The sequence below is a fragment of the Eleginops maclovinus genome, chromosome 4 (genome assembly GCF_036324505.1).
Source record: "Eleginops maclovinus isolate JMC-PN-2008 ecotype Puerto Natales chromosome 4, JC_Emac_rtc_rv5, whole genome shotgun sequence".
In the NCBI taxonomy this organism is placed as follows: domain Eukaryota; kingdom Metazoa; phylum Chordata; class Actinopteri; order Perciformes; family Eleginopidae; genus Eleginops; species Eleginops maclovinus.
The window spans coordinates 34,638,329-34,645,934 of NC_086352.1; positions in this window are offsets into that span (position 1 = coordinate 34,638,329).

The following is a 7,606-nucleotide window of genomic DNA, read 5'->3' on the forward strand; positions in this document are numbered from 1 at the left end:
ATACTTGAGGCCTACCCTTGCTTCCGGGATCTTGACCATGTAAGACAACCTTATTGGCCATACAGCTCTTCTCTCTATCTCTCTCTCCCCCTCTTTCTCTCACATCCCTCTTTCTGTCCCCACACACTCTCTCTCTCTCTCTCTCTCTCTCTCTCTCTCTCACATCCCTCTCTCTCACATCCCTCTCCCTCTCTCTCACATCCCTCTCCCTCTCTCTCACATCCCTCTTTCTGTCCCCACACTCTCTCTCTCTCTCTCTCTCTCTCTGAGTGGATCGGTGAGTATAGCGGAGAGTGGTGATTATCGGTTTCGTAACTTTTCAAACCCTTTTAAACATTTGTTTCTCTCACTGGGTGATTGTGTATAACTTTGTGCATCACGTCACCGAATTTTGGTGGGTTTGTCTGGTGGGTTTGTTTGGTGGCACTGGTGATTTGTTTGCCAGGCGGCTGCTACCGCAGCCTCTCGGCTCGACATGGCGTCTCGTGGCAGCAGCTCCGGGTTGGAGAAGCTGACTCGCCAGCACGCCGTCAAGCTCTCTCCACCTGGCGGTGTTTCGGTAGAGGAGTGTAGTTTGGCTGTGGGTGCGGTGGTGGGATATGGCAGGGTGAAATCTGCCTCACGGATGAACAGTGCGGTGGTTATTTTCTTGGACAGCACTGAGAAAGCTAATCAGCTGGTGGAGAGCGGGATAGTGGTTAAAGGGACGCTGCTACCCGTGCTACCCCATGCCACTCCCGCGAAAAAAGTGGTAATTTCAAATGTACCCCCGTTTCTGCGGAACGAGTTGTTGGAGAGAGAGTTGGCTCGGCACGGGCAGCTTGTGTCTCCAATAAAAATGATCCCCCTCGGCTGCAAGTCACCGCACCTTAAGCACGTGGTTTCTTTCAGGAGACAGGTGCTTATGATCCTAAAGAAGGATGAGGGGGAACTCAACTTGGTTCTTAGTTTTCGTATTGACGATTTCGCCTACACTGTTCATGTCACGTCTGATACGCTTAGATGTTTTGGATGTGGAGCTCAGGGACATCTGATCCGCGCGTGCCCTGGGGGAGCGGGTGGCGGTCCGGCTGCCGCTGCTCCGGCGGCGGGCCCGGGTCCGGCTGCCGCTGCTCCGGTGGCGGGCCCGGGTCCGGCTGCCGCTGCGCCGGCGGCGGGCCCGGGTCCGGCTGCCGCCGCTCCGTCGGCGGGTCCGGCTGCCGCTGCTCCGGCGGCGGGTCCGCCTGCTGCTGCTCCGGCGGCGGGTCCGGCTGCCGCTGCTCCGGCGGCGGGTCCGCCTGCTGCTGCTCCGGCGGCGGGTCCGGCTGCCGCCTCTCCGGCGGCGGGTCCGCCTGCGGTTGGGTCGGTGGCGGGTGCGCCTGTCGTTGGGGCGGTGGCGGTGCCGCCTGTCATTGGAGCGGTAGCGGTGCCGCCTGTTGTTGTGGCGGTGGCGCCTGTCGCTGCTCCCGTCGCTGTGGTGGGGGCTGGGAACGCTGCGGAGGGGGCGGGGCCGGCTGTCGATTCACTCAGTAACCCACTCGGGGACAGTGGGCACACTGCAGCCAGGGTGGCTGAATCTGTTTTGGAGGACGTCATCATGGATGAGGAGTTGCTCAAATTACCGGTTAAAAGAAAAAGTGCAGAGGTGTGCAACAACAACGTGGCCCAAACAAAAAAGGTGTTGAAGACAGAGTCGCTGTGTTCCTCTCAGCCAGAGGGACTCTCAGATGACTCGGAGGACAGTGACAGTGACAGGGAGGCTTTCAGTGAAAGTATGCAGGTAGACAGGGGTGAGGAGTATTCCTTCCAGAGGATCAGAGGCTTCCTGAAGGATACTAAAGGGAGGAAGGCGGTAAGGGTGCAGGATTTTTTTGTTGATCAGCTGATGTTTCATGACTCTGCTAGGGCTCTCATGCGGCGCACAGGAGGCCTTGGGCAGCTTACTTTTAGCGAACAGGAGATCTACAGGCTGAGGAAAATACTGTTGAAGATACGAGAAGAAACTGCTGAAAGTCATGATTAAGTACATGTTGTTTGTCTTTTCTCTCCTTTCCTTTTCTTCAGTTATCGTTTTGACTTGGTTAGGATGCAGCTATACTTTCATTATGGGTGACATAAAGCTGGGCTCTCTGAATATTAACGGTGCTCGAGGGGATGCCAAGAGAGCATCTTTGTTTTCTTTGATAGAGAGTAAGAGTCTAAATGTGACGTTTCTCCAGGAGACTCACAGCACTGCTGACAATGAGAGTGACTGGAGGAGGGCATGGAGTGGGGAGGGCTTCTTCAGCCATAAATGCAGCAATAGTGGAGGGATGGCTATTCTCTTTGCCAGAGGTTTCACACCCTTTTCCTGCACTGTTGAGGACGTCATTCCAGGTCACTTGTTGAAATTAAATGCTGTTTTCGAGAAGGTTAAAATATGTTTTATTAATATTTATGCTCCCAGTGTGGGCTCTGAAAGGCTTTTATTTTTTGAGCAGTTGAAGCATGCTCTTAGCACCTGCAGTAGTGAGGAGTATCTGTTCCTGGGGGGTGACTTTAACTGCACAGAAAACCCTGTGCTGGACAGGAACCACTGGGAACCGCATGCTGCCTCTAGGAGTGCTTTAATGAGGATCACAGAGTCTTTCGAGCTCTGTGACATTTGGAGGCATCTTTACCCGGGCCAGCGGCAGTACACCTGGGTGCACTGTAGGGACAATCTGTTGTCTCTAGCCAGACTGGACCGAGTGTACTGCTTTAACCACCACATGAACACAAGCAGGAGCTGCTCCATCAGTCCTGTTGGGTTCTCTGACCATTCCCTTGTTCAGGTTTCAGTTTTTATTAATTATGTGAAGTGCAATAGTGCATATTGGCACTTCAATGTTTCTCTGTTGGCTGAAAATCATTTTAAAACAGTCTTCAAATTGTTTTGGCAAAACTACCGTAATTGTAAGAGTGGGTACAGTAGTCTTCAGCAGTGGTGGGATGTGGGGAAAGTCCAAATCAAACAGCTTTGCCTGCAGTACACTCTCAATGTCACCAAGGACATGGCTAGATCTCTGAGGGCTCTGGAGAGGGAAGTGGTGGAGCTGCAGGGATTGGCAGACTCCACAGGAGAGCGAGAACATGTTGAGGTTTTCAAAAGTAGAAATGCAGCTCTGTCCGACCTGCTGGGGTTTTCTGCTCAGGGCGCTCTGGTCAGATCCCGGTTTCAGAACATCGTGAAAATGGATGCTCCCTCTCACTTTTTCTTCGGTCTCGAGCGCAGGAACGGTCAGAGGAGGCTGATGCACTCCCTGCGGTCAGACACTGGGCAGCTGCTTCAGGAGTCGGCCGACATTCAACACTGTGCTGTCAGGTTTTATAAAGAGCTCTACAGGTCAGATTACCAGGCAGAACCAGAGGCAGTGCTGTCCTTCTTTGAAGGCCTTCCTAAGGTCCCTGAGGGGGACAGCGCAGACCTAGAATCTGAGCTCTCTGCCCAGGAGCTGCAGGAGGCTCTGCAGAGCATGCAGAGTGGGAAGGCTCCTGGCATAGACGGCCTGCCTCCAGACTTCTATAAGGTTTTCTGGCCTGTCATGGGTGATGACCTGCTGGATGTCCTCAGGGACAGTCTCAGTAAGGGGAGGTTGCCTCTGAGCTGCAGGAGGGCGGTGCTCACTCTCCTCCCCTAGAAAGGAGACCTGCAGGAGCTTGGGAACTGGCGTCCTGTATCCCTTCTCTGTACCGACTACAAACTGCTCTCCAAAGTGTTGGCGACGAGGCTGAGGAAAGTGATGGAGCATGTCATTCATGTAGACCAGACATACTGTGTACCCAGCAGGTTGATAACTGACAACGTTACTCTGATTCGAGATGTTTTGGACCTCTCCGGTTCATTGGGCTGTAAGCTTGGTCTGATTTCTCTGGACCAAGAAAAGACTTTTGACCGAGTTGAGCACCAGTACTTGTGGCAGACGCTGGAGGCTTTTGGGTTCAGCTCTGGTCTGATAGCCAAGATCCAGGTCTTGTACAGGGACATTGAGAGTGTACTGAAGATTAACGGTAGTTTATGTTCTCCTTTTAAAGCCGAGAGAGGAGTCAGACAGGGCTGCTCTTTGTCTGGGATGCTGTACTCCCTGGCCATAGAGCCTCTCCTACACAACCTTAGGTCCAAATTACATGGGTTTTCTTTTCCTTGCTGCGATCACATTCTTAAATTGTCTGCGTATGCAGACGATGTAATGGTCATTGTAAAAACTCAACAGGATATCAATGCTTTAACAGATACTGTGGGTGTGTTTAGCAAGTTGTCTTCTGCTAGGGTAAACTGGGGGAAGAGTGAGGCCTTAGCAGTAGGGGCAGGCCACTTTCATGGTCTAGTTTTACCTGGGGGCCTTGTTTGGAAGAGGGGAGGGTTGAAGTACCTGGGTGTTTATCTCGGTGACGAGACCTTTTGTTTACAAAACTGGGACGGGCTTGTGGAAAAGGTGGAAGGCCGATTAAAGAAGTGGAAGTGGATCCTTCCAAAACTTTCTTTTAAGGGGCGTATTTTGATTTTGAATAACCTTGTGTCCTCCATGCTGGCTCACCGGTTGGCATGTTCAGACCTGCCTGTAAACCTGCTGTCCAGGGTGCAGGCGCTAATGGTGGATTTCTTCTGGGACCGCATGCACTGGGTCCCGCAGAGCGTCCTTTTCCTGCCAAAGGAAGAAGGGGGACATGGACTGGTTCACCTGGCAAGCAGAGGGGCTGCGTTCAGGCTCCGTTTCGTCCAGAGGTTCCTGACTGGACCTGCTGACCTGGTATGGAGACCCGTGGCTCGTGCTGTACTGGAGCGCTGTGGAGGGCTGGGCCTGGCTGAGTCGCTGTTCCTAATGGACATTAAAGGAGTACACTTGGACAACCTCTCATGCTTCTACAAGGGACTTTTCAAGGTGTGGGGGCTTTTCCGGAAAGAGAGAACGGAGAACTGTGCCTCTTTATTCTGGCTCCTCAAAGAGCCGGTGGTCCACGGGACTCGTTTTCTGTGTGGAATAGGGCCTTCTCTACAGCAGAGACTCTGTGAAGAGAAGATCCTCACACTGGGACATGTGCTGGAGATGTGTGGCCCTCGCCTGGACAACGCTGCGGGCCTGGCGGCACGTTTGGGCATCAAGTCAGTCCGAGTGACCGGCCTCCTGCTGAGTGGGTGGAAACAGCAGCTCAGCGACCCAGAACTGGCACTGGCTGTTGCTTTCTGTAACGGACTTAATGAACCCAACGAAAATGACTCTTTTCCAGAGATACTTTGTGTTCCTGACGTCACATGTGATAGTTTTCTGTTAAGGTTTAATAATGTCACTGATTTTAAGTTTAGCACCATGTCCAACAAAAGGATGTATTATTTAATGACAAAAGTGCTAAACCAGAGCAGACTGCAGGGCCGAGTGGACACCCGGTGGAGAGCCCACCTGGCCCTGACTGAGACTCAGAGGCCTGAGTGGAGAGCGCTTTACAAGCCCCCGCTGACAAAGAGGCTGGGGGATCTACAGTGGAGGATTCTGCACGGCGCGGTGGCTGTCAATGCCTTTGTCTCAGTGATCAACCCGGCTGCTTCTGACACCTGTCCGTTCTGTGACCAAAGGGAAACCATCTTCCACTGTTTCTCAGAATGTGATCGACTCCTTTGTCTCTTTCAGTTACTGACCCAGATGTTTGTTTTGTTTGATGAGGTTTTTTCCCCCCCAAGTGTTTATCCTTGGTTACAGGTACACCCAGAGACAAAAGGGTAAATGTCAGCTCCTGAACTTTTTGTTGGGCCAGGCCAAAATGGCTATCTACCTCAGCAGGAGAAATAAAGTTGGGGAGTCGATGGCCTGTAATGCTGTGCTGATTTTTAAATGCATGGTGAGAGCAAGGGTCAAAACTGATTTCAATTATTTTCGTCTGACAGAAAATGTGGTGCTTTAAAAATGCTTTGGTTTCAGTGCTGAATGATGAGCTGGTTTTCAATCAATTCCTGAATTGAAGTTGTTTTGAATCGTTTTTTTTGTTTTGAATTGTTTTTTGTTTCTAATGTGGAGTGTTTAATTTATTTGTGAATAAAAGTGGTTTGAAAAATCTCTCTCTCTCTCTCTCTCCATCTGTGTCCACTCTATCTCACTGTACACTCTCTCTCCATCTCTCTGTCCCCTTCCTATATCTTTCTCTCACTCTCTTTCTCCTTCATCTCTCTCTCTCCTTCCCCTTTCTCTCTTTCATACCTGCAAACTAGTCACCTTTCGGCGAAATTCGCCGTTTTCAACTCAAAATATGTCATTGACGTGAATCATGTAGATCCGAAGAGTTTTTTTTTTTAGGGGGGGGGGGCTGACCGACTGACCGACTGACCGACCAACCATAGACTGTATAACGGACTGTATAATGAGCAAGAAACAAGTTTGCTATCTTCACAATAAATCAAATCTTTGTTCAAATGACTCGCGTTCCACGACCACCGACCAATCATAAGCAAGATAAACCACAGCGCGCGCTTTTTTACCCATCGGTCCCTCTTGGAGTGGAGTGCTCAGTCGTCAGCGAGTGGTTCTTCTGGACAATTTTCGGGATACGTTACAGATACAAGTTTTGAGGTAAATCTAGTAGCAGCTAATCTGGCAAAAACATTGTATGCTGTATCATTTTAACGTTGCTGAAGTAAAATTATTTTAGCCAAATAAAGTGTATTAACATGCTTAAGCTGATCAGCTTGTTAGGTTGCTAGCTAACCTCAGTGAATTGTGTTAAAGTTAGCCTAGCTAGACCAGTTCTACGTCACCTCGTTCAATGCGAAAAGAATAGGTTTGTGAAGGCACACAGCATCCGTCCTGTTATCTGATATTACTGGCGGCTGTCATTGTGGTCAGATCTGAGAGGGATGAAAACGAACACGTAATGAACAAATACACATCCGTGTGTGGTTTAGAGAGTAGCTAGTAGTGGTGCAACAGATGATCCGTGATCCGTTCGGATCAATTATTTCGGTTTCGCATTCATCAACTTTTTAGTAGCTACGAAAAGTTTGGAGTTACGAACAAAATCTACAAACGCTGGCGACCGTGTGTAGAGTTAGTTTACAGTAAGCACATATAACGCTTCACTGTTGGAAATGACAGTATTCATATTGCGCTGTGTCATGTACACAAGACTCAGATGCCTTTGAAACACGCGATCTAAAAACGAAAACATATTTTATATGTAGTAACAATTGTTGGCAATTGGCAGGTTTAAGATCCAGATTAGGTTCATGGTTGTGAATTATCTACACTGTTAAAAATTGATGTAAATTTACAGCCAATTTTCCCAGGAACATTCTGTATTCTGGAAAATACAACATATTACTGGGGAAAGCAATGCATTTTGGGTTATACAAACTACGTGCAATTTCAATCTGTTGAAATGTCTGATTATACAGTAATTATCTGTTATTTGCAAAGCATGTGTGTAAAAGGAATACTAAAATGACTGATTTTACAGACAATTCTTGTTCTTATAAACTGGCAGCGCGACTTGAGCAGGTGGATATGCAACAAACTTTTCCTTCAACTTTATAATTTATTAAGGCCTACTTTTTAGAGAATCGCAAAAAAATAAGGTAAAAGGGGGTGGGGGAAGGAGGGGGGAAGGTGGGAGGGAGCAGGTA